This window comes from Rhipicephalus sanguineus, chromosome 6 (assembly GCF_013339695.2).
Source record: "Rhipicephalus sanguineus isolate Rsan-2018 chromosome 6, BIME_Rsan_1.4, whole genome shotgun sequence".
NCBI classification, from domain to species: Eukaryota; Metazoa; Arthropoda; class Arachnida; order Ixodida; family Ixodidae; genus Rhipicephalus; species Rhipicephalus sanguineus.
The window spans coordinates 93,105,972-93,133,654 of NC_051181.1; positions in this window are offsets into that span (position 1 = coordinate 93,105,972).

Sequence of the window (27,683 nt, forward strand, 5' to 3'; positions counted from 1 at the left end):
ACAAATAGATCAGCCTGAAATCATTATCATCATCATCAACGGGAAGCTGGCGCTGATCGGCCGCGCGTATTACGAATCTAACGAATTGGCGTTTTCGAGCGAGTTTAAATGCATTCATGCTTTCACAGGCACTGGGAGTATGGAAAGAAACGCGGAGACAGCGGCGCACTGTTTTCATCACGCTCTGACCGTGGTGGCAATAAGAAGATGCTCGATGGTCTTAGGTGTGCCATGGATGACTCAGTTTTTCTTCAATTATGCAGGCTACAACCACTCGATGATGAATGCGAAAAAGCAGAGAATGTAGATGCCGCTTATTCGCGTTTCTTTCCATTCCCATGGTACTTATTCCGCAGGCACTCTGTCTGCTCTTCTGCCGGTTGGATACTTACATTCGAGTTTGATAGTATTCGCGTTTTATTTTCTATTTCAGACTATTGCAACCACGACATGAGCATGCGTTAGTATTCCATGCTGTTGTGTTAAATCTCCTGCCCCTGGGCGAGATATTTCTGCACCTAACGTGGTTTTCTTACAACCTCAAGGATCGGAGGAACTGCAAGCTTTCTGAATCACAGCTGGTTATGCACTGACTGTCTGATCGTCCCATCTTGAACAAGCGAAGATTGAATATGACGACGCCGCGTTATATGATGTCACGCTGATGCCACCAAATATTATGCGCTGTGACGTCATATGATGACGTCATCACGTAATGATGATTTCTCTCATCACTCGTGTTGACGGCGCCGACGGTCAATTTTGGCGTTTGATGGGGAATCTAAGGCTTTCGCCTTAATTCGCTGTTCGGCTATCGTTCCATCAAATTCCAGCAGCCGCTGGTGTTCGGGATAGGTGGCTTGCAGTAATAGGCGGGATAATTAGTCTCCTAATACATATTTAAACTACACTAGAATATGTCGCCATCATTTACGACCCGAAGATTTCATAGAATTTAAAAAAGCGGCGGCTTCAGAAGCACGCATTAGCGTCAGTCTTCGCAGAATACCCTGCACGTTTGCAGCCCAAGGTAACAACTGCACCAAGCGTGGACGTATCACTAAACATGACCGTGCTGCGTCCGAACAGTCAATGAATGCAAGATCCTGTAGCAGCGCTGCCTCACGATCGCCGCCATGTGCAGCGCTGACATTAGGTACCGAAGAAGAACAAATGGACGCCATGGACACGACTTGCGCTACCGGCGAAACAACCGACAATCATCATGTACACTGTGACAATTACGAGTGCACAAGGCTGAACAGGCTGCTCCACGCAGCAAAAGCATCCAGGTCGACAGCTCTTTGGCGTCTACTTTGCTCACTACCGAAAAAGGCAAGTGGAAGAGAAAAGAAAGAGACATGAGGAGCCATGTACTGATGCTACAACAGTCCGTCGACTAATGCAAAGACGAGCTCATGCAACTGACAACTGGCCCCGTTTTCACGTTTATCACATTGGCTCAAGTTGAGAGTCGGCACTAGGACTTTAGACTTGAACAACAGCGTGTGTTCAAAACATAGTATTTGAGGAAAACACTTATTTTTAGGAAAGTACCCACTTGAGGAAGCAACAGTTTGAGGAGGGGGAAGTCCTATGACCTCCCCCCTCCATCCTGCAACAGAATTGATCAAGGGACATGCATCAAGCGACTCCACAAGTATTTTAAGCTACTCTTTTGACCCTTGCTCTACTTTTGCGCGACTACTGTTGAAAATAGTGGAGTATTCATTTTAAGCAAGTCCAATAATACTTGCTGTTCTGCCCAGCGACTGCAAAAAAAGAGTAGTTCAGTTTTAGCATTATTTTATTGAAACTCGTCAAAACAACACATATTTTCCAGCAAAGTTATATAGAAAGCGGGAAAGATGGTCTGTGTATTACTCATTTACATGCTTCTATGAGTATAGTCAACTAAAATGTGGGACTGTGATGTCCACAGTGTCATATGGTGCTAAATAAACAGCAGAAATCGCCATCATGTTTCCATAATTATTCCTTATGATTAAGAATAAATCAAAAAGTGGTGACGGCTTGAGGCATCACACTTGTGGCTTGCTAGGTTGTCGCTCCTGTCCAGCGTGAGTACATGAAAAACGGTATCTGAAAAGAAGAACGTGACATTATGATGAGAAAATGAAATTGCAGCAAAGGTTTCCAAAACCTACACAATAAGTGGTTCACACAGACATAATAAAGGCTAACAACAAAACAACAAAGCACATCCTCCGGCAGTCAGGGGCATGCCGTGAGCGGTTATTGACCGCATGTTTTACAAACGTAACCCATCCTTAAATACTCAGACAAACAGATGCGAATACGAGGGCCCGATCGACACCCAGCAGCGTGCGTACGCCGTCTGCGTCGAGATCAGACATGTCATATGCTAGAATAAGCGCACATAACTCCCATAATCACGTACACTCACTCGATTCTGTTATAACGCCCAACGTCATCACAGTGTATGCAAACCACGAAAACAGCAAACAGAAACGAGGGAAAAGAGTGCACGGCGGCGGCCGCAACGACGCGCGCCGTCGGAAGTCTAGAGCTTTTTCACTGTACCGGCGAGGCGTGTCCAACTTGAATGACTACCGCGTATGTTCTGGAAGCCACCGTACTATATCTGCACCTCAAACTACCATATTTAAGTCAACAAAACTCATTATATATCGTGCGTCTGAGCGTTCTGTGCACAGGCTGTTTTTTTCACGTTCCCACGGGCGGAAGCACGCTGCACACTCAAGGTCGACGGAAATGTTATTATGAAGTAGACTAAAGTGCATCTCAAAACGACATCTTGCACCTTCAGTAGTGCAGACACAACGTGCGATCAGCAAGAAATGACCCTCGATAATTGCTCGAATCGCTCACTTTATGGGAGCATGTACAGAAACGCGCATAACGGTGGTAACTCCTTAACTGACAGCTTTAGTTGGGCATCCGGAACAGCCCCGCTGATGCAGGCTGCTGTTGGAAATGGCTGGCAGATAACTTCAGCAAGACTGCTGCGGACGCCCAGCTAATGCTGTATAATTAGTACCTACGAAAGCAGTACACTCACCGTTAACTGGCGCCCGTTGTCGGTGTCCGCAGCTCCATGAATATCCCGCCCTCCAAGCGTCACTTCGTGCACGGAGCCGGCGTCAACACCACCGAAGACGCGCAACCAACGCAACCACGCAACGCATTCCAATAGACGAGGAGACTGACACAACTGAGAGAGGAGAGCGGCGCGCCACCCCGGCGCCAACCCCGTCTGCGTCGGCGAGCAAGGCGCCACAACGACGCCAAAGGGCAAGCGCGTGATATATACGGCGTATACGGCGGCCCTTCCGTATGCCGAAGCCAATCGAAACGCGCTTCAGGAGGGTGCAGTGACTCCTTCCAAAATGCTTACTCCTTTTCTCTGCCTGTACCTTCCAAAAGGGGTCCGATGGACACCCGAAGAGAGTCACGGTTACATGACCCTCTTTTGACTCTCTTTTTTCTTAGAGTGTAGGTATTAATCTTCACAGGATAGCGCGCACTTACTACGTGGGTAGTAAGTGCGCGCTATCCTGTGAAGATTACTTATTTTTATCTAACGGACACGTTCGACTGAGCCGCCACACTAACGAACTCCCCAAAATGTAAGGCAGTTTACTATTGGACCGAAACTGAATGAAAATAATTCTGCATTATTTAGCCGTTTGTTCTAAACATTGCCTGCCTCAATGTATTTTTTCATTTTCCTGTATTTTTTTGTTGTCCACAGCTTCAATTTTACTTACCTTGGTTAACATGTCCTTTTATAGTTTTTCTTTTGTTATGTCTTATTTCACAATATTTGCTGCTGCAGCTTTGTGGGGTTTCCCGCTGCTTATTTCGTTCATCACTCGGGAAAGCACATTACATTATGCAAGTGTATGGGCCTCTGAAAAGGAGTGGGTTTTTTGTGTTAAAATATCACTCACTATACCTTCAGGCACTGAATTTTGGTTTGTAAGCACCATTAGGGTTTAAATCACGTCATGTTCGACAATATTAGCATCAATATTAGCGAGCACTGGCTGTTCGAGTAACGCTAGCATATGAGCTTTTGTGCACACGAGCACGAATGAGTCCATCCAAAGTAAAGCAGGCGAACATATAAATCAGAACAGCATTCGTCGAATGCGGTTAAGATGAAGGAATAAAGCACGCGCAGTTCCCTCAGTGCGACTTCCCAATTTGCCTCGGAGAAGGATGAAACCTCTCTTCCCGAAAATGATAAGGCAGCATAAAGAAACGAAGAATGCACAAAACGCAGCAACGAAATAACCGCATCACCTCTTCTCTAATGGAGCCACTAAAGTTACGCTTTAAAGCAAAATGTGAAAATTGAGGGTCAACCAGAATAACAAACAAACGCTTTGCGCTATTATTCATACGTGCTCTTTGCATAGACGGGATCTAGCCATAGGAGTGATAGTGCTATCGCATAATTAGCTACACACAAAAAACTCTTCTTGAAATATTTATGATTCACAAGGCAATGAAGCACGAGAACTTGAACAACTTTATCGCAGGACAGTGCATTTTGAGATGGCTTCATGGGTTATCCGGGATGCTTTTAGGGGAATGCGGGTGTTCACTGCAAGAGTTGTCTTTTCTTTGTTTAGTTTCGTTCGTTTTTAAGGTGCCTTCTCATTGCCCGTTATTGTTTTTCTTGATGTACCTTTTGTGAACTAAGTAGCAATGCGGCCTCCGTTATACTGCAAGAAATGCTCATCTTCGCGCGCTTACTCATGCATAAATATGTGCTGTCACTGTCCTCGCGCTGCTTCCGCAATATGGAGGTGTCTCAAACACCAAATCGAATTAGGAAGATTTTTCAGCTAAGCAGTGACGTTTGTCATTATATCAATCAGATCGTTTTGTATTTTTTATTAGAGCGTTGTCATCGTATTGGAAGTTCTGGACGTAATAACATTCCAGGATGTAGCTCTCCGGCACCACGATAACAAAATGAGACATTCCGTGTTGGACGCTGCTGCACAAATTTTGCAGGCAACGGATCTTTAACGTTCACCTAAATTAAAACACGAAGCAAGATAAGCTGCTTGGTTTAGTAATATCAAAATATGATAGAACCAGAGCGCAAAAGTTTGTTTCATGACGGCGATAGCTTAGTACTGAGCCATATTTACTTCTTGTTAGAACGAAATATGCTCGCTCACTTTCAGGGCCACTAACGAAAGAACGTTGTATGTTGCAGTGTATTCTAACTTCTTTGCTTTGTGTAATTCTGTAATTATGTGCTTTTGTTTCACTGCACAGAGGAAGCTGTCATCATGGCAACGTCTGCAACTGCCTGAACATATGCACACTCAAGGTCTCACAGACAGTCTGACTCACACAAACATATGAAACAAGAAACAGGAAGACAAGAATTGTGGATCAGTGGAGTGACGGGGAACTAAGAAGTAGAAAGGAACATGATCGGCAGAGAGCCTACGAAGTTTCAGCCACTGCTCGCAACTAACGTGTCTGTATCATCTCGAAAGAAGAGATTTCAAAAATATATTCGAGAACAAGAAGCGTGGAGCAGCTACCTACTATTACGACTGGCACATTTTTGTCGTGTAAGTGCTTACACAGTCAGCCACACAGAACAAGTATTCGACTGATTCTCAATAGTCGCGAAGCTGTCGTGCACTAATGAAAACAGCAGAGCCTCCATTTATCGTGGCTGGGTCTTCTGGTGGAGGGAACAATTTATTTCCTCCATGCCAAGATAGGAACGGTGGGCAGCTATCGACCAATCGGCGATTTTTGTGAAAGTACTTACGTACAAATGTAATGTTCCGCATGTAATTTGGCTAGTTCGCTTTAAAGGGCAGAATGTGTGATAGTCCAGCGAATGTGTTTTATCATTATAAGACGAAAGCTTTCTATTCTGTATATAGATCGCTATCACTGTTATAGTGTTTGTCGTGTTCGCAAGAAAACACGATAGGGATTCGAGCGTGGTGACTATTTGCGTGCATTAAACTATCATTGATTTTCTTGTTTGTGTTCTCCTTGGATTAAGCTGGGGGTAGGGCTAAGTATAGCAAACGCTTGTAATTGAAAGTGTTGTGCACGAATGCGCAATTTATGCACCGTTTAACACTCGAATGTATTTTCTAATAACGTAACGCATCCGCAGCAAAAGAAATAAAAGTGCAAGAATTCCCTTGACGTACAATCATTATAATAACCTAGTTATTCTGTTCTGCCTTCCACTATTCCGAATCCCGCTTTGGAGCTGGTTATAATATATTCTCAAGGTGTACAGTAAATGTAAAAAAAAGGGTCAGTTTCGCCACAGGGGCGAGGAAATGCATGCAATAACAAGAAATTGGAATACGATATGAAGTAAGGCTATCAGCAAACTCCTTTGGTATTCGAGAAAGCGAAACTCAACAAAACACTGGCGTAAGGAAGTGCGGCTACTGCGGCGAGCGAAGCGACCTTCTTTTCGTAAATCGCTTCAACGCAAACTGAACGCTGAGAACGCACCTCGTACAAAGGTATGAGCTGTCTGCTGATCCCTGTAAAGATATGGCGTACGCGACAGCGTCCAGCTGCTCACTTGTACGCAGTTCCGGGCGGAGCATGCAGCCTCCCTTCCAGGAACCCCCTCTTGGCGCTTCGCGCAATGCAGACGGCCGGCACGTTTCCTTTCCGCTTGAACTGTGAATGACGGGTGCTCTTGCATGCTTTATAAAACACACGAAGCATGCAGAGATCTTATCGCCCTTTGACTTTATAGGCAACCCCACGGCGACGGCAATAAATCGTTTTGTGTTTCCATAGAAGTGTTGTCGCAATAAAATAAAAAAAACATTGGGCAAGGACCAGCTTCTCTTAATGGAGAACATTCGTAAGTGTTTCCCTCTATACACACAAGGTCGTTTTATTTTCTTGATCCCGAACCACAGCATCGCTCAGCCATGTGTATCATGAATGACTATTTCATAGAATAAATCAGTGTCTCTGACGCAATCATACCGTTTCGGTACTCCTTACAAATCAGACGACTCATTTATGATTTGTTATGACTGCAAGGTTCACTTGCACACGATACAGGACTACGCAGTTAGATACTGCCCGTAGTTACCACTCGAATGTATTTTCTAATAACGTAACTCATCCGCAGCAAAAGGAATAAAAGTGGAAGAATTGCCTTGACGTACAAAATTTGCGAACTATGCCACCGCCACTGAAATCTGTAACTCCTCGAAACTCTTAATAAATCTGGCGATATAGAACAATATATGCCCTGCTGTGGGAGAGCAATATGCATACATACAGGGAAGTTTATTGCATACTGGTAACAATATTTCAGACGAGTACAACTGCACCGGCTGAAAAAAAACCACTTTAACGCCACGTACAAACAGAAAGGCACAGATACGATGTAATTTAGGACACTCAGACACTATCACTGACGACGTATCTCTGATAGGAGAGAAAAAATTACACATCATTTCCCCCCTACGGGCAACCATGGTGGTGTGCGAAAGCATCGCGGTGGGTGCGCATCGACTTTCCGTTTCTCCTATGTGACTTATGAGACGGTGGTTGCCAAGGCGTTTGAATTACCGCTTGCTGACGCTTACGTTTACGTTCGGTTTCCCGAGCCTTCCTCTGCTCCGCGGCGGTGGCGCTGCCACTGCACTTACCGCTGACGCTGACGTTGTTCAGGACGTTTCGCACACCGTTGAGAGAGAATGACCGAAGCACAGAGAACGCGCGCCTCGCAGCTTCGAGATTCGCTTGCCGGCGTTGCCGTTTACGTTCAGCTTCGCGAGCGTCCATAGCGCCGTTGCGAAGAAGAGCGCAAAGGTAGTGAGCGCGCGCCGCATTATATACGAGCGCACAGCTGTGGCGGAGAGAGAAACGGGAGAGGAATAACGAAACGGTAGTAGCGCTCACGCCACCTCCTCCCACCTCCTCGCGCTCACGCGAGGAGAGGAGGGGAGAGTTGGCGCATGCACAATATGGGTGCGGACGCCGCAGAACGGACACTGCCCCGAACATAAGATGCTTTCGCATCTAAAAACCAGTAAGTTTTCACAGACGCTCGCATATCAGTTGGGTAGAAATGCTACATTTGTACTCAACGCATGCGGTGATCACGCGTGTTGCAGCCTTGGGCCGGCTCATATGATACTTGGCGCATGCAACATAAGCCCAGGACTTAAGAAGAGATAAGAAAGAATGCCTCTGAATATCATAGCTGTCCTACTCAACATGTTAGAAGTGCTGTATCGAAGCACTGGTTTACAGTCCGCATTTCTGCAGTTCATTGCGCAAGAAACAGTAAAATCTGCTTGATGATCCTTCTACGGAACATATACCGTGTCAAGCGCATCGTTCCTTTAATAGGCTGAATAACATCAAAGAAGTATCCGTCTGTTTCTTGATATTCCCACTAAAGTTAGGAAATTTTAGCATGAAAGGTTTTCCAATCTCTATGCACTTTCTCGTATGACCTCTACTGTTGCATGCTCGTCTGGTGAAAGCGAGATAGGTCGCTTACCGAGCCGGTACTAATAAGTGAATTCGTAATAAGTTACAAGTGACAACACATTCTATTAACCCAGATGCATCGCAGCAAGGAAGGCACATGCTCGCGGTTTGAAAAGAATGATTTGAAACAGAAAGCGGGCCCACTCTGCGTTCATTCTAGCGCTAAGTAACGTATCCGTAATGTTATTTAAAGAGCAGGACATCGGGCCAGTGAGCACAGAGCTCACTTTACGGTATTTTATTTATTTTTTTAAAGAGCAGCTCTTTGGCGCCCGTACCTGCGTAGCCTTTCTTGGCTGACGCCGGCTTAACCGATAGAGGACGAACGAGAGAGAACGCGGAGTGTGTCGATATCACGAGCCACCGGCCTCTAACCTGGCTTTCTTCCTCCGTCACGCGCGCTGGCCCCTGAATCGGAGCTTGTACGCATGCAGGGCTGGCACGTGCACTGCGTCTGGCTTCGCTTGTCCCAACGGGGCTGTCGGCGTTTCGCTTCGCTCGCGACGCCTGCAATGAAAGGAGAGGTGTGCATAGCATTCCAGCGCTGTCGCAGAAGGCTTCTTTTTCCACTACTCCAAATTCGCTGAGCCTTCTTAGAAAGTGTTGCTATAAATTTTTTGAAGCGCGAGGACAACCCGTTCATATGGTTCCCATATATTCACATTTTTGAAGCGTGCGTGTGTTCGCTGGTGGGAGAGCCAGCGGCTTTTTAGGAACGAAGCTCCTTAAGGCGGCACCCGTTCGTCCCTCGTAGCGTAGTATGTAACCAGTCTTACGCTTTGACCTGCAAGGTGGTGCCGGTGGGAGATTTCTCCTGTGCGTTGTTGAACAATAAAAAAATTCGCAGCGTGCGCGTTAACTAAAAGCCGACTTCTTCTGTCTCTCATTCCCCATTAGCAGCCATTGGCATGTTCCAGTAGGAAACGTTAGTAGAAGTAGAAGTGTAAGTGTTAGTCAAACCAACGAAACCAACGAAAGACGCCAGATGTTTTGTAAAAGCAAAACGAAAGAGCGCCAGATGTTTCTAAAGCAAAACGAAAAGACGCCAGCTGCTTAACGAAAGACGTCAGATGTTTTCTAAAGGAATGGTTTTCTAAACAATGAAAATTCACAGCGTACGTGTAAAATTAAAGTGAGCTGCAAGTCGTCATAACTCATCGAACCTTTAGTATAAACGCGCCCGATCTCACGTCGGTGATGATGTACTGGGCAGAATTCACGGAAGGTTCACGGTTTACCGATGAACCTCCGCAGCTTCGCCCACTCATCATCATTCACTCCGTGGATATGCTGTGATTTTTTTTTTCAGAGCGTGGGGGCCTCAGTTTAAACCATGGTTCGAACGCAACCCGGCCAAGAACGTTTATTTTGATTTATTCGTTTGTTTCTGTATGGCGATAATTGTACTACGTGACAGAATTTGTTATGTTCGTCTAAAGGATATGAAGTTGTGGCAACGCAGCTTAAGAACAAATGTCCGCTATTGCGCAAACTAATTATGCTAATTTACAAATGCGAAGAAAATTGCCTCAGTAACCAGGGAAGTAATGGTGCCTCTAGAAATAGGAGAAGTTAGCAATGCATGTACGCATTCGGCTCTAGGACAATACATTACTTTTTCTTCCGCGGCCGCTTCTTGTTGTTCGCTCGCTGTGCAGTACGTAGTGTATGACTCATCCGTTTATGAATGCGAAAGCTTTATATGCATAACGAGTTGAAAGTGCGGCAATACGAATGACGCCGAAATGTCACGAATAGCACGATGTCAAATGACTACAGCAAGCTCGCCGTGTACTGACGTCTCAACGGGACATTGTCGCCTGGCCAAAGGTGCGCCGATAGCGGAGCAGTGGAGCTCTGGGAGACGTTCGGAAAGCTACGGGGGCATTGGGAGATGAACAATGCATTTGACTGTGAAAGAAAAAGTACTCTATTGTGTTTCGCATTGGGGAATAAGTTTTCGCCTGTCCTCTTGATATCCTAAATGTTTAGCACAGATACTTGTGAAGACGGGACAAGACGAAGGGGGAAACAAACGTAGCGCCTGTGTGCATCCCCCTTCGCATTATCTCGTCTTCACAAGTCAGCATATGTCTTATTAACAAAGCAAGATGTCCGGCCTTGCTCTCCATCATCATCAGCCTGTCTACGCCCACTGCAGGGCAAAGGCCTCTCCAATGTTCCGCCAATCAACCCGGTCCTGTGCTTTCTGCTGTCCCGTTATACCTACAAACTTCTTGATCTCATCAACCCACCTAATTTTCTGTCTCCCCCTAACGCGTTTGCCATCTGTTGGAATCTAGTCAGTTACCCTTAATGACCACCGGTTATCCTGCCGTGCTACGTGCCCGGCCCATATCCACTTTTAAAGACGATAGTCTTTCTTGAGGAACTTAAACGCAGAAATTTTGGTCTGTCTTTCTGTCTGTCTGTCTTTCTGTTTGTCGGCACGTCCCTCGATTCAGCCACTCGGCCAAAGTTGAACCACTTGCCCAAGGGCCAGCCATCGTGAACGGCTGAATAGGTTCATACTTGTGTACATTGTTGATCAAAAAGCAAACATTACGCATATCTGAGGCGCAACATCACTAGGTAAGTATTAGGCGGTGTGTTCCTTTAACAGAAAATACATAGATACGCAATTTTAAAGACCTTGATGGTATGCGTTTAACGTTGAGACAGTAACGCGTTTATTAAAAGATTGCCACAGCTGAAGCGATCAGCGGTCCAAGCCGAGCAAGCGCGAGCGCCAACAACAACCGTCTTCGTCGTCTTCTTTCGCAGGCGTTCTTGTCTGCGCCCTAGCCATGTTACAAATCACCTAAGGAACAGGTACAAATGGTGGGTCATAATGCGGCTTCAGTCGATCGACGTGAACAGTCTCGCGGCCGCGACGACAGCGGTCCGTAGATGATTGAACAGGCTCAATCATATAGTTAACTGGGGATGCTTGACGTAGGGCGCGGTAGGGGCCTTCGTACTTAGGCAGTAGCTTTGTGGAAAGGCCAGGAGCGGAGGAGGGAACGCGAAGCCACACCAACGTTACAGGCGAATACGATTGAGGAGGCAGGTTTTCGTCGTGACGGTCCTTCTGGCCCTACTCGCCCTACAATGTTACAACCCTAGTTTCTTAAGGTGCGCTGAAAATGCGACTGCGCTGAAACTTGTCTTCCTCCGTGCCCTCTGCACAAGCTCATGTTGTGTTTCGGTTTCGGTTCAGTATTGCATTGTACGAATGACAGGTGGCGCCGCTCTGGCATTGCTGTTTTACCCAGGCGACGTGTAAGTAAGAGAGTTTGTGGAGAGTACTCGTTGAGTGCGGACGTTTCTTCTCCTTCGGCGCATCGTGCCAAACAGCGTGTTCGGGCTGGCCGGCGTCCCCACCGGTCGCGTTGGTCACCGCCGGTCTTCGCCTGCCGCTGCGCCGGGACTACCAGCCCGCAACACAGCACTCGTGTTTCCCGACGTATTGCCAGATGGCGTCCATATCTCACGCAGCGCCTCTTCTATCGTCTTTAGACGACATTTGCAGCGAAGCACGCAGATACGCGGCCAATTTTTCTTCTTGATTTCTACTATGATATCCTTAACCCTCGTTTCTTCCCTGACTCACTCTGCTCTCTTCCTGTGTCTTAAGGTTACACCTATCATTTTCTTTTCCATCGCTCGCTGCGTCGTCCTCAACTTCAGTTGAACCCTCTTTGTAAGTCTCCAGGTTTCTGCTCCCTAGGTAAGTACCGGTATGATGCAGGTGTTATATACCTTCCTCTTGAGGGATAGTGGTAGACTACCATTCATGATTTGATAATGCTTGCCGAATGAGCCCCATCCCACCCTTATTCTTCTCATGGTTCGGCTCCGCGGTTACTACCTGTCCTAAGTAGATGTACTCCTTTACAACTTCCAGTGTCTCACCACCTATCGCAAAGCGTTGTTCTCTGCCAAGATTGTTCCACATTACTTTAGTTTTATGCATATTAATTTTCAGATCTACTCTTCCACTTTTCGTATCCAGTTCAGTAATCATGAGCTGTAATTCGTCTCCCGCGTCACTCATCAATGGAATGTCACCAGCGAATCGCAGATTACTGAGATACTTTCCATTAACTCTTATCCCTAATTCTTCCAAATCTAGGGCCCTGAAAACCTCCTGCTCTCCATAGCGTTGCATAAAGCCGCCGTGAGTTCTTGACTTGGAGCTCGGTGATAATAGGGTGCATTGTACTCCATAGTCCGTGAAAAGCCAAGAACATCTATAAGCTGCGCCCGCAACCATTGCCGTCCTACGCCCAAATTCCGCACATAGTCTCTTTTGGGCGTTGTCGAATAAACACCTAAGCTTGAAGTTTTATCGGAGGGAACTGCACGGTTACGACATTTCCTACTACGTTGTAGTCGAGCGCGCACAGCTCAGCGTCTTTCTACTTCTTCATAGCGTCCTTCAGTGTCTAGAGTGGCCCCCCGGAAAGTACAGGCTGCAACCCCCGGGACTCACGTTTGGCATTGAATTTTTGCAAAAGTTCAAATTTTTCGAATCTTTACAATCGTTTTATATTTGTACACAAGGTGTGTACGCGGTTTATATCTGTGTCCTGAGTAGGAAGCAAATGTATTATGGTGCAAATTTTTAGCACTGCACAAGTGCCGCACAGAACACATTTCCCACGATATAAGATATAGGAAGGAAGCTACGTATTTTACTGACGCACTTGCGTAGCTTGTCATCGTAATACCTAGCGCATCTAAGATCGACAAGTGGGTTCGAATCCAATTGTAATTAAGAACAGCACAAGGTGGCGCGGACGGACATGGGCACACACATGAGCGCTGTTTTTTGTCACAAAGCCTCAAGACGAATTAGCCCACCGACAAGTATTAACAAATTCGATTCACAACCATGGTATTTTGGCAGGGCTGAAATGCAAGAAAAGCTTCGCGCTCATATTTATAGGTGCACATTCTTGAAACTCCAGGTCGTAATTATTATGACAAGTAAAACTACAGAATTGGCAGTATTATCGTGCGTAGTTTATCCTTAAATAACGTGGAGGAGAGCCTACGCAGGCAAAGTAAGTTGAGGCGAAAACACCAACTCAACAAGAAAACTACTACTCTACCGTAGCAGAGCGGACAGCTGTCCCCATAAAAAATCTCGCACTAATGTTCTTGTGTAGATATCGGTGTATTTCTAAATGCTGCGCTTTATGCAGCTTCACTACCGCGAAAGCTCAGGAAGGGCGCAGCATGGGAAACCCAGCGATTCCCTTGGCAATCGCGCGCTTGCCGAGGTGGTGGCGCCCTGTTTTGAGCGGAGCGCGTACCTGCCATATGTTTCAGAAACGTTCTGAGCCATCTTAGGTAAATTAATCAGATTATTTCTGGGTCATTTCTCTAGTTTATGCTATTTTAGAGATTGTTAGCTCATTTTGCACTGTTTCTGAGCATTGTTAGTCTTCGTTTAGGTCTGTACTGACTAGTGCGTGATCATGCGACAAGAGACTGTGGATGGATGACTGACAAGCCGTGCCCCAAAAGTGATCTGCAGTTTCAAGATGCTGTTTGCTTAAACTGCACCAATGAAAAACAGAAAGAAATGTATTGGGCACTAGCATTCAAGAGCTTATACTAGGGAAATATAAAATTGTTCAACAGATTCTTTCAGCAGATTCGGTCTAGGAAGAAAAAAAAAACTCTTTTAAAATATTATGTGGACGCAATCGTTGTGTTTAACTGTTTTTTTTTTTTTTTTGCAAAGTGACACATAACTTACTAGTTCTATAATATTAAAATTAGCCGCTCATCTGCTAGCTACTTGCTTAATTCAGCAATAAAATGGGCTATATTGAGACCAAAGGCTCACCAGTAATATTTTAAGTGCGGAGCACTTTATGGGCCCCGACTGTCGTATTCTGTACAGTATGCAGTCGTCGTCTCATGTCGCTTGGAGTAACTCAAGCAAAACCACGTGTAACAAGCCATTTATAGCATAGCCATGTATAGCAAGGTGGGGGAAAGGGAAGTGAGGCTGAAGAGGAGCGATGTGAGAGTGAGGAGGAGAAACAAGTGGAGACAAACGAGGAGGAAGACAAGGGGAGGAGGAACGAAATGTGCTGTCATCATATGTTGTCCACTTATGTCGCCACTTGGCGTCACGCACGCAAAACAATGTATGGCTTAGCAAGGGAGAGCAAGGGGGCGGGAAAGGGAAGTGAGGAAGATGAAAAGGAGGAAGAGGAAGGGTAAATCACAGCCAAGCAATGTATGGTATCACGCAGACAGGACCAGTATAGCATAGCAAGGGGGTGGGAAAGGGAAGTGAGTGCGAGGAGTGATACGGTGGTGAGGAGGACGGATGGGAGAGGGTAAAGCAGAGGATAGTCATGTAGGGCATCAGGCAGGGAGTACCATATATAGCAAAGACATAACAAGAAGGCGGGAAAGGGAAGTAAGGGTGATGAGGATGGAAAGGAGGAATTGAGAGGGTATAGCACAGCATAGTCGTGTAAAACGTTAGGCAGGCAGAACCAAGTATAACATAGCCGTGTATAGCAAGGGTATGGGAAAGGGAAGTGAAGGTGAGAAGGAGTGAAAGGAGGAGGGGAGATGATATATCGTAGCATAGTCATGTATTGAATTACGTAGGCATAGGCCTATTTAGCAAGGGACTAGTACATGCATATTATTGCCATGTATAAAATAGGCACGTTTAGCAAGATAGCTGGAAGTGGAAATGAGGATGGAAATGAGGGAAAGGAGGAGGGGAGAGAGTAAAGCATACTAAAGCCTTGTATAGATAGTACAGCAATGAGGTGGGAAAGGAAAGTGAGGGGCAGGAAAAACAGGAGGGGACAGAGAAAACATAGCGTAGTCTTGTATAGTGTACCATAGCAATGGTGTAGGAATGAGAAGTCAGGATGAGGAGGAGGCGAAAAAAGGGATAATTAGGAGCATAGCATAGACCTTGTATAGTATAGTATAGCTATAGGACGGTAAAGTGAAATGAGGGTGAGTAGTGATGTGAAGGAGAGGAGCAGGAAAAGGAGGGGGGGGGCAGAGGATGCCACTGCATCACAAATGATGGTTTCCTTTTCCGCCATGGAGGCCTAGCAGGATGCACGCTTGGAACGCAAGGGCTTCCCCGTGAACGCGAGCGTCGCTGAAGGAGCGCACATCCTTCAGCGACGCTCACAGGTTGCGTTCATCCTGTCTACATGTGCTCTGGCGTCTCGTCCCAAGCACACTTTATGTTTACATAAAGTCTTACCAACTAGCGCCCCCCCCCCCCCCCATACGCTCCTTGAGTTCGTCAATGAAGAGCAGGCGAATGATTGCTCCGCGCTTCCTACAGGTTTCACCTTGATTTACACTGCATAAACTTTTTTGTCCTGTGCGAACGTAGTAATTCATAAAATTAGGTATTCTTTCTTTATTTACCTAGTGAATATTTTCCTACTTATACCTCAAAGATCCCAGTGCTGATTTCTTATTTACATAAATGAACAGCCCAAACAGAACGCTCCGCAGGTGTTGCTCAGATATGAAAATAATAAGAGAGCTTTCGGGGAATGCGTGCTTTTCGAAAGAATTTTTGAATTAGGTGGTACGCAGTAACACGTGCTTTAATGTAGCAAATGAAGAAAAAAATGTTCGTGGATGTGTGCGCACTTGTGCGTGTGTGTGTGTGTATGCGTGTGCGCGCTCGTTCGTGGGTGTGGGTTTCTTAACACAAGAATGTAGCAGCATAGTCAGATGCGTATATGGAAAGTACAGTCAACCGAAAAAAAAACATTAGTACCCGTACTGGCATATCTACAACCAGAAGAGAAAAATAAGAAATAAAATTTCGAAAAATTTGGCCGAGAATTTGCTTTGAAAGCTATAATGTTGGCAAGAACAGCGCTAACTTAAAGCACGGGAGCAGGAAGGAACACACACGGCGACACGAGCGCTGACTATCAGCTTTTGGAACGTTGGAAATGAGCACAATGCTGATTCTTTAAAAGGATATCGCCAAATCTTTCTATTCTATTTCTTGCTGATTGTTCGTGAAGGTAGGTATACGTGGTAAACGCAAGAAATAAAGGGTTGATAATCAGCACTCGCGTCGTCGTGCGTGCTCCTTCCTCATCCCGTGCTTTACGTTCGCGCTGTTCTTGCCACCATGAATCACCTACTTGCCCAGCAAGCTTCACTACTGAAAGCTATAAGTTGATTGTGCAGATAGTGTGCTTATCGAGAGCCTACATCTTCAGGCTATGCTTCCATCGGTTCTAATGCGACGCGACTGTGCCGTTCAAGAGAAAAAAGAAAGATTGCCAATGGTAAGCAAGGCACATTTTTGTGTATGGTTCTCTTTTCAGCGAGGGCATCCTGTTTACCTAAATGTGGCCCAGATAGTTGTCGAGAGACGCTGAACTTATTGAGGTGTGATTGGTATACTCATTCGCATTGCACTTAAACACACAATCATGCACTATTTTGAGCTATATGCTGGAGTATCACAAATCTCACCTAAGCGAAGTATACTTTTACGTTAGACTCGGTATACTCCTCTTATACATTCATAAGCACACTATAGCTGGTGAAGAAAATCTACTTTCCCAGTATTTAGAATTTAACGGAGTGCTCTTTGTAGAGCATATGACACACAGAAAGATATTCTAATCAGACCGTTACGGACAATAGACCACTTTCCATGGTGCTCTTTTGTTACAAAATCCATATTGGTTCTCACTTTTATTTAACCTCACGTAGTGTCAACATACACGTAAACACTCAACACCTTTAAGACAAAGAAAGAGAGGGAAAGTGAAGCTTTCTGAGAACACTGTGGCTAATTACATTGCCTACTAGGCTAAGTTTATCGCAAGACCCGAAAAGGTGAGCAACAAAGTGTCTAGCAGAGAAAATCGAAAAAGCCAAAGAAGCCAAAGAAAAGATACGTGTAAACAAGCAATAGAAAGTAAAGCGGCCGCTACACTCATGCTTCATGTTTTTTAATTATATTTTTTTCGTACCACATATCGGTGGCGAGCCAGGCTTGCTTGCCGTCGGCACGAACTGCCGTGAGTAGCAGCATATGGTAGCAGTTCTGCAACATGCGTTGTCGCCGGGATGTTACGCGCGGAGGAGTCATTCGGTACAGCAGGAGTGCACATATCGTGAAGTCTGCTAAGGTATTCGTGTACCGTGAGATGACCGCTTCACTTAGTCGAGACCGACGAAGTGGTGTACTTTAGTGGCGCAGTCAGCGAGGCTTGACTGCATGCGTTTGTATAGAGGATAGTTAGCGACGCGTGGCGTTGTATTTGCCCCGATGGTGCGTTTCATGCATGCATTTCGTTGTTTAGAATAAACAGGACGTCCTTTCAGCGACTCTAGTCAGAAACACTGTGCTAAAGGTTAGACGACTATCGTTCTTCAGAGGCAAGAAATAGAACGCGGCAAACATGGACACCTTCAGAGATTAGGGACTATTACGATGACCAAATCCGGAACGAGCCCGCAATTCATGACACAGAATTTTCGTTTTAGTCATTTCTGGTTTTCTCGCGTAGAAATAAGTGCATACAAACGAAAGGTTAAAATGCAAATGCTCGCCTTTGAATGAAATCGCGCAACTGTCATGACATTGGCGGTATTGCTGGCTACATTGTTGTACTTGTCGTGAGCTGCTGACCTTCTCACAACGATTACGTTCAAACGTGGCTTTGTTGAGAGCTGTCTTGGAGAGTGAAATAAAGCGCTACGTGCACGCATAAAATGTAATACATACATCCATACATCACATTTGCGTGTTCTGGCTCAAAAATTATGTTATTCAGAAGTCGTGTTTTGGCATTGCAAATGGCGAAATAAATATCTCAATATTCGAGTGTGGCTACTTTACGGCCCATATTTCTAACTCCATAGCGTAAAAGAGCTCGTTTCTCAGAAATTCTGATGTTGGCGTCGACGTCGGTGTCGGCGTCTGTTGTGTGCGAAAAATCGGCGTTGTCCGTGAGCGAAAGCATTTAGTAGATGCAAATCAATGAAATAAAAATCTTCGAGTGGAGTAATAATCGAACCCACGCCTTCTGCGCGGCAAGCCGCTGTTCTACCACATGGTCACGCCAGTGCTTTGAACTGTTTCGAAAAAAAAAAACTGTACATGAATGAGATGTAATGCGAGCAGTTTCCTGAACGCATCTAGTATTGCCTGGCAGGAGCGTACAATTTCACCAGGCGCCAAAACATATGAATTGCGCAACGAGAGGGTAGTTAAAAGGCCTACCCACCATAAAGAGCGCATCCATAATTAATCATCATCAGCAGCAGCAACAGCATCAACAGCATCAACAAAGTCGGCAGATGTGCAGGTGCGCGTTTCCTTAAGGACGCGTAGTGGGTATTTTGCCAATTGGCAAACGGAAGAAATATGGCGTAGTGAGCACTTCTCAACTGCACTTGCCGTAAGAATTCTACGATAGTTTGAAGCGGCCACTTTGCACGCGCACAGACGTTCCTTTCTTTGTAGTGATGTTGAGGTGTCCTCCGAGAAGCGAAGCTAGGCTAGCGATCGAGAAGCCATGCGAATGGGGCCTGATTACGCTATCGCGTTCTACTCTTGAAGGCGCGAGGCCGAAGCTGCTCGACAAGCTGCAGGGCTGCGGCGAGAAGACCCCGCCTTCGAGTACGCGAGGCCGAAGCTGCTCGACAAGCTGCACGGCTGCGGCGCGAAGACCCCGCCGTTCGAGCCCGCGAGGCCGAAGCTGCTCGACAAGCTGCACGGCTGCGGCGCGAATAGGAACTTCAAAATGTGAAGGACCGTGAAGCGGCTAGAAATCGCGCGTACCGGCAGGCAGAGCCCGAGGCTGCGCGAGCACGTGAGGTGGCTGCAAAACGCATCAGGCGGGCTCTGCCCGAAGGCGCCGACGCGCGCCTCCAGCGGGACTTCCTTGATAACAGTTTCGGCCATAGTTGCGGTGCGTGCGACAGAGTGCGGTTCTCAAACAATCTAGTCACAATATGTTCCATCAAGAAGGACCACGCTCGCGCCAATGCCATTGCCGTGCTGCAGTGCGAGTTTGCTTCACCCACCGCAAACGCAAACTAGCCGAATTGGGCGTTTTAAGGGCTACAATCCCCCTTAATACTACCTCCATCTGGACAGTACTACCTTAGGGTGTAATGAGGTGGGTGCAATAAAGTTCTGCGTCCTCAATTTTACTTCGTTAAGAAAATATGTGGAAGAAAGGAGGTAAATTCACTATCTGACGCCATTCGTCGAATGGAGTTAGAGGAACAAAAAACTCCCATCTCATTTCCTCTGGCATGTTTTCTCTTTTTTTTTCCGAAGCTTTCCATAATGCCTTCAGTGCTGGCGGGCATGCATGCAGCTGTGCGGGGGAAAGAAGTAAAAGAAAGAGGCGGCATGCTTCAGCACACTAATAATCCCTTGCACAGATAGCCCAGAGAAAGAGATATACGAGACCCTCCGAACGGCTGGAGAGGAAGCGAGCAAGCCCTTTGGCCTTGGCTGCTGCAGCCTACTCGGCCCGCCCCCGCCAGGTCAAAAGCAAGCCAGACGAGGCGCTACCGAAGTGAAATGGGACAAAGCTTCGCGCCGCATGCGCGCGCGAAGAAAAAAAAAACAAAAATAGAAAGAAACGTGAGGAGGGAGTCGTTCCCGCGGCGGCGCGATCGTCGTAGCTAGGCAAGGCCGGCTAGGCCTTGTCACCACTTCTCAAGTGATCAGCTGTGTCGGTCGTGTGTGCGCGTTTTGTGCCTGAAGCCTCACTGTGTTCTCGCCGCTGGATGTGATATGCGTGGTTTGACGACAGTGCGACATGCTGTGCTGCGAGTGGGATAATCGCGACGGCCTGTCGACTCAAGCGAGCGTCCGCTGTGCATTACCAAGCAGATGATGGGCACCCTGCGTGCTCGGCACATTCAGGAACAAAAATGGTAAGTAATACTGATGTTCTCTCTCTTTGCGAGCCCTTATCGTCGCTTATGCACCTGTAGATGACCTTCTGCACATTGCGTCGCTGGAAAGGTGCAATGAAAAGCAAAAAAAAAGGAAAGAAAAGAAAATCGGCTTGTCAAGCTTGCGAAATGCCCGCACCATGAGCGTGGCATGTAACCCGTGCCGTTCATTACACGCATGTCATTTATTGTTTCCATGTTACCAGCTGTCATTTATGTACGTCATACAGTCACGTCACGCTATGCCAATCTTGGTATGATATCAAGTTAGAGAACCGGACGCGAGTGCACCAGGCTCCATGCCGTAAATGACATACATGTCGTTATTTTCATGTTACTATATGTCATTTATGTTCGTCGCACAATCACGTCACGCTATATCAATTTAGGTGTATGTCAAGCTAGCGAACCGGCCGCGAGCGCACCATGAGCGTGGCGTGTGTACATGACATGCACGTCATATTTTCATTATGCCAGCTGTCATTTATGTTGGACGTGCAGTCACACAGCACAATACCAATGTTGGTGTATATGGAGCATGCGAAACGGCCACTAGCGCCCCCGAGACCATGTTGTCAAAATAACGCCATACATGACAAGCGTGTCATGATTTGCAAGTTAGAAACTGTCGTTTATGTGCGTCATACACTCTTGTGACGCCATACCTATTTTGGTAAATATCAAGTTAACGAGACAGTCGCAAGAGAACCAAGAGAGTGACGTGTAAATCATGTCGTTAATGAAATGCATATCATGATTTTCAAGTTAAGACCCATCATTCATGTTCTTCATGCAGTCGTGTCATGCCACACGAATTTTGACATACATCCCATTAACGAAACACTCACACGAGCTATGAGTCGTAGGCGGCTAGATAGATAGGTAGATAGATCCATTCAAAGTCGTAGAAGTGTTTAACAAATGCTTCGCATTTAAGTCGTTAAACTCAGATAGCAATGATGTGTGATGCATGTTTTGGAACTTCTGTGAATATCACTCATGCTTCATACGACCAGTCAATCGACCCAGGAGTGCGCCCTGATAAAGTTGTTTGCACGATATAATTTTCTTGCCTGCGATAAAGCATGAATGAGGCATGATGCTTTCAGGGAATATACTTTAGAGCAAAAGGCCACGGTTATCATATTGTCACATGATGGAATGTGCATAAAGGACAACTTTGTTTTCGATTTATTCTTTTCTCCAACTTCATTTGTTTGTTTTAATCCTTCGTCATCGTGTCAATTTGCGCACATTGACATGTGACAAGACCGTGCGCTCTCATTTTGCAGCATCTACCTTGGATGCAGTCAACTACCCTGGACATCTTTCTCCCGCCATGCAACTGTGAGAACCCACCGAAGCAAAGATTGTCAGGAAGTGAAAACACTTTTCGGCAACAATTTTGCATTGCGCACTCTGCCCGTCGCCTGAAATAGCATATTAAGGTACATAAGCACTGTACCTTCATACATATGCATCAAGGAACAGTGAAATAGCATATCAGGGTACATTAACATCATTAGCTTGGATTCATTTAGCTAGAACGAATAAATCATGTTAAAGCTATACAATGACGGCCATATCATGTGACAGACATCTGCTAAGTGCAGTGTGTATTGTGAAGCACATGCGTTTTATGGTATTGAATGAATGGATAAATGTTTATTCCAGCAAAATACAGGAAATGGGCCTCAAGTGAAAAGCGACAATGGTAGCTTGAGAAGTGCACAAGGCCCAGTAGAGCAAAAATAGAGACAGAGCAGCAGAAACGTGTGCACGTTCAAAGGCAAAACATATACGCATACAAAAAGAGACAGGAAAGACAAAGCAGAAGAAACGTGCACATTCAAAGGCAAAACACGTATGCCATCTGCAAAGTGACAAAATCAAAAAGGGTAAACATTTACGCTAGTGAAAACAATGAAAATCAGAAAACAGTGAAAACAGAGAAGAAGGAACGGCCATTCAACGGCATGGAAGGAATGCAACTTCATTGGTCACGTATCAACAGTGGAATTTGCCAAGGTTACATGTGTATATTCTTTGCCATTAGGAAATGTGCAAGGCTAATTTAATCGCATTGATATAAGTCAGCTGTTGAGTCTGTTGAACCAGATTGTTGAATCATCTTGTTTATTCCATCTCGTTAATTTGCTGTTTTGCATTATGTTGCCATAGTTTTCAAGGTCAATACATAGTAATATGACTGTTGAGACAATTTGACAAGGTGAAAGCGCTGTTATTGTGCCCAGGCCTTAGTTTGTCCTCACTAGAAGTGTGCTGTTTATTTTTGCCATGGTTTAGTGCCAAGTTGCCCAATCTTCACTCCTAAACAGAGTAGGTGCGGTTAATCAAGACCTTGCTAACATTCACAACCCTTTTAAAGTGTACTTATAGTGATAACTTTACTGACATCAAAAACTACCCACATAATGGTAAACATGGCAAGAGTACACTTCTGGTGGTGTTTCGCATTTTTTTACATCCGTTTGTTTTTTGCCCTGTGCACACGAAGTGAAACGCTCACAAGGAAGTACTTAGCAGCATCTCAATTTTGTATTCATTTCGTGTTTTGACAAAATGTCTGCAATAAGGATAGTGAAGTGCGAATCTTCGGTAAGACATTCATTTTTATGTATACAGAAATCTTAGTGGACTTCTTTTTTGTGTAATTTTCAGGAATACACTTCTGGCAAAGCATCAAGTGTTGCTTGCCCAGCAGTCTGTGTTCAAGTCAAGTGTATTGTGGCCATGAGTGTCGGCAGGATTTTGTCTTGGGGTGCAAGGCGGCGTAACGTGTCGGCCTGGTGAGCAGGAGAGCATTGGTGTAGCTTGGGTGGGGTCAAGTGCTGGTGTGTCTTGATGGCGGCAGGTGCCCTTTGTGCAAATCCCTGCCGACACCCATGATTGTGGGAACACCCTGATGTGCCTCACTTTACACTATGTCGAACAGCTCGTACATCTTACCACATTTAGGCCAACACTGGTATTGATGCAGAGTGTTATGCGCAATACTGCGTGCAACCTTTCTGATATCGTGTGCATTTGAAAATTTCGCATTGCTTAAAAAGACGCTGAGTGGACCCAGTGTTATTCAGCAAACATAAGTCTTAACAGGGGCAGTTGGGCGAGTTGGTGTATATTCATAGTTAAAAAGGAGGGTGCAAAAAAAATCACAGCACAGAGAAATGAAGGGGACAGGATAACGCGCTACTAGCAACTGAAGTTTAATCGAAACCACAGAAAGATATAAACACACAGTACGAAAAAATTACAAAACTAAACAATCACACATCCATAGAGGAATGAAGGGGGCAGACAGGACAATACGCTACTAGTAACTGAAGTGTAATCAAAACCACAGAAAGATATAAACACGCATGACTAAAAAAGCGAAGCACATGTTCAACTTCAGTTGTTAGTAGTGTGTCGTTCCGTCCCCTTTGTTGCTATGTGTTCTGATTTCGTTTTCACGTTTTCCTTACCTATGAACTGAACTTCTGACTGTTTCACAGTCTCTATATATGTGTGGTCAATTTTTATTCATCCTCATGGCATATCAAGTCCTAGGATCCAGTGTGCAAAGCGACCAGTCACTATTTACAGGAATTTTTGTATTTATTGCCTGTGATTGCCTAATTGCAAGTTGACGTTGCAGCCATGGTGCTTGGATTATTTTCAATGTGGTAATTATGCGTAAGCCATCAAGTGAGGAATTAAGGATGAACTTTTGAGTTACAGATGGCACTAGCTGGCATAAAAACATTGAAGCATGGCTGTACTTGTTATGCATATTAGAAGTATTGGTACACTGCAGTCATGTGATTATGCCGACAAGTTCCCAAGCACACTTCCAGAAATTTACGATGTCTTCCAGGTATCTGTGAGTAAATATGTACAGCAACATATGGAGGCAACCTTGTAATTTTGTGGGCATTGCTGAATGCTTTTATGCACCTTGGTAAGTGGATCTACAGTCAACACCACAGGTCTATTTTGGGTTTTTTTGTAGGAAACTCAACTCCAAAATCATCTGCGACATGTTTTGATGCCATAGGGCAAACTAATGCAATAAAAACTGTACAACTGCCTGTCTACACGGTTTCATATTTCCCAAAAGTGATGCTAGCCTTATTGTACTAATTAGTTGCCTTCGTGTGTAGGCTGACACCAAGTTCCTTGGGTAGCTTATTTTTTTGGATTATACTTACATACTGGCACGGTGAAGTGCACACGTTAGTGCGCACCATGATGAGATTTTACACCCTACTTTCGTATTGCTTTACTGCTGTGAATTATGTATAGTGCTGAGGCTGTACTGTATATGTTGTTCCACGTGTTCAGTTTTGGGAGTAGGTTCTGTGCACGACGATGGAAATATATACGTATATCCTTACATTGACACGAGAACTGCTGCTGTTTTGATTCCAATAAAATGTTGCAACCACTGGTTCTTGTATCAACTGAAGTATGACTACTTGTCGTGCATGCAAATTGAAGAAATGAATTTGTGCTTGCAAAACAAATTGCTGAAACACTGCCTGCTCAATGTAACTGCTTGTGTTTTATTACCAAACACATTGAACAGATGATTCACAGATTATGACACGTTGTAGAAGATAGGCAACAGAAAGACAGAAAGTCATCACTGTGTTCTAACGTAGATTGGGTGATCTTTTATCAATAGTAGCATAATTGAATGTTGCTGTTGTATAAATAAAGTTTAACGTAGTGTGCAGGTGGACGAGGGAGTGCACATATAATAGTTTTTCCAGTTTTCTGCATATTTACTACAGTCCTCGTGTTTCTGTGTTACGATTGTGAAATTCTGAATTGCAAACAAGCCAACCTCTCTGCTGCTGTGGTGAAGTCATTCAACAGAACCATATTTTCTCAAGAACAGCTGTTCCATTGAGGAAGAAGGTAATGCTATTTTTTAATGGGTACTGCATCATCTGTCTGAGGGGAGGGCCAAGTACACATGGACGTTCACAAGAGAGAAGTGCAAGTACATTAACTTTTTTGTTTTGTGGGAGACCTGTCACTCGTAAACTGGGGAGGTTGACCTTGACCTTGGGGCACGCGTTAGGCATTCGCTTTAACGCGGTGGCGTGATGCTTACCAATAAAAGCTAATTAGTAAGAAATGTAGGTAGTATCCGAGTATGAAAGCAAACAAATACTGAATATGTGTTATAGAGAATCACTGAATGCCGTGCTAAAGCGTGCATTGCGAATAAGCGCTAATTGCGGAAATAGATAAGCGTTCAGCTGCTCAGAAGGTGCTGCTCGCGGCTGTACGCGTGCATTCAACGCACTTTATGTAGGCGCGTTACAATGTCCTTGTAACTCTGGAATTTTCTGCGTGTGTAATTTTCATATGCGAACGCAGGCGGTCCGCGCTAAAGGGTGCATTGCGAATAAGCGCCAATTGCGGAAACAGATTTTTGTTCAGCTGCTCAGAGTGCGCTGCTGCCCCTGCGTGCAGCTCGCGGCAGTACACGCGCATTAAATGCACTTAATGTAGGCGCGTTACAGTGTTCTTCTAAGTCGGGCATCTGCGTGTGTAGCTTTCATATGAGAACGCAGGCGGTCTTCGAACCGCTCATAAGACGCTGCCGCATCTGGACGCGCGCAGTTCGTGGCTGCAGAAATAACGAAAATTGCTCCACAGCATACGCTCATGGAATGCACATACGTTCGCTCATCTGAAGATACCTTTGTCACGCTGGTATTCACGAATTTAGCGCGAGCGATGAGGGCACACGTTTATAATTTTTCTAGCGGCACGACACGGTGAACCGGAGAATTCGGAGCCGAGGGTGTTTACGTCGATCGGCTCGGCCTGCATGACGCCCCACAAATTATGTATTGACCTTCCGCAAGAGCAAACACACGCCGATGGTACAAGAACAGAAGTTCGAAGTTGTGCCGACGGGTTACCAGCCGCTCTGTACATACATTGGTACATATATAAGCCCACGAAAATAACAAGCTTGCAAGTGGTGGTGCTGTGGTGTAATGGTTATAGTGCTTGCTTTGAGTGCGTGTGGTCGCGAGTTCGATTCCTATGCCGTGCGTACTTGTATGCAAATGTCATGATTGTGCATAAATACCTTGGTGTCCGTTTTCTATTATGTCCTAGTGATAAATAGTAGCTGAAATTGGCCGGTGAACGTAATATACTGCCTAAAATATACTTTTTTTTTTTCATTTCGTGACCGCTCTAGGGCCTCGTATAAAAGTAGGCTTTAACAGCTCTCAAAAGAAGCAGAAAAACTCTCAATGCGCTCTGTTCAAGCCCCCAAAATGGCTTACATAAAAACAACAACTTTACCTCCAAAAGGAGGCTTTAAAAGCTCTCAAAAGAACCAGAAAAACTTCAAATGCGCTCCGTTCAAGCCCTCAAAATGAGTTCAATAAAAACACAAATTTACCTCCTTACTTCCGTCTAATCACCCCCTTAAAGGATGTAAATAAAACCTCCTTTTGAACCTCGTTTTGAAGGGGGTTTTGCGTAGTACCTTTTGGATGCACGTTATGCGTCGAGCCCGAAACTCCCTAAAAGGCTCAAACCCGTTTGCAGTGCCCCTCTCATCATCATTCACCACGTGGATATGCTGTGATTTTTTTATTACTACCGCGTAGAACAAATTCATATTTTGAATTTCACGGCGCTTTCAAAAATAGAGGCAACGTCTTCACCCTTAGACGCTGAAATTTTGATTATCATCCCAGCAACCATTATATGCTACGACATTACTCGTGTAACAGGAGTTGCTATTTTCCTCACTGGCAGTGCCCGGTTAACATACACTGCATTGGAGGTTCTCAATGCTCAGATGAAACAATGTGTGCGAACCTCTTGTCCTCCATGACTGTGATTTCAGTAGAACTGACCACTGAATTAGTTAGCTATCATTCTTCGACTACTTTTTCATCCACTGTTCCATATCTGTGTGAGCAGTGCAATACGCGAGAAGTCTGAAACTCCTTGTATTTACTAAGGAAAGCGGACGGTTGAATGCCTCGTCTTTAACCGTGATTTCGCGGCGTTTTTGTCTTTTGAACAGTGGTGTTTTGCTCTCACTTTATATGTGCGGATACCTAGAGGCTACGCAATCTGGAAAAGTGCAGTAAAAGTTATCGACGGCATGGCATACTTTTCTGCTC